General features: G+C 40.2%; 1 protein-coding gene across 1 annotated transcript in view; it reads left to right on the top strand.

The window, feature by feature from the left end:
- The window catches only part of LOC111645231 (NACHT, LRR and PYD domains-containing protein 3-like), a 40,788-nt gene that overhangs the window by 9,258 nt on the left and 30,878 nt on the right, over window positions 1-652 (top strand). The window lies entirely within an intron of this gene.

The following is a 652-nucleotide window of genomic DNA, read 5'->3' as shown; positions in this document are numbered from 1 at the left end:
ACGATGTCTCAGTGACGCTTTGATGGAATTTCTTCACATTTGAAACAATCGGTCACTAGGACTCAAAGATGAACTGATTAACAACTTCATTATGACAAACTGAGGGATTAACAAATAATACTGGCACAATAGAACATTTTGACAAATAACTTGGAGGAATCCAACACATTTGGGATTTTAAATGAGAAATAAGACATTGTGGAGGTGTTATCACAAATAAAGGTGTCAGTGGGAATGAAATCCTTTTTGGGCCTCAACAAGAATGGACAAGAATATTTGTGCAATGTTAATGAGCAGAACTAATGTTTCCTGTGAAGTAAACCCTGTTGTAATGAAGCATGTTGTTGTGTTGGTGTGAAGGTGGGGGCTCTGCCATGGATCAGTGTGAGGACAGAGAGGAGGGAGCCCCTCCCTCTAAAACCTCTCAGTGTGGGGAACATGAGAGAAAGACCAGAGCTCAGAGGTGAGATGAGGATCTCTAACTGTCCATGACTCACATCACTGCTCCATCATTATTCACACATGAAGCCACTTTTATATTTTACTTTTGTTCTGTTGCTGTTTTGTTTGTTGTTCCTTGTTTTCTTAGGCTCAACCAGCTTGTGGAGATATTCAGGGTGATACTGGGCTACACAAATGAAAATTTGCCATT

The sequence above is a fragment of the Seriola lalandi genome, unplaced genomic scaffold (assembly GCF_002814215.2).
Source record: "Seriola lalandi dorsalis isolate HSWRI2012SDOR001 ecotype SW California unplaced genomic scaffold, Sedor1 jcf7180002054947, whole genome shotgun sequence".
Lineage (NCBI taxonomy): Eukaryota > Metazoa > Chordata > Actinopteri > Carangiformes > Carangidae > Seriola > Seriola lalandi.
Note: the sequence above shows the minus strand (reverse complement) of the source record. Positions and strands in the feature narration are given on the sequence as shown.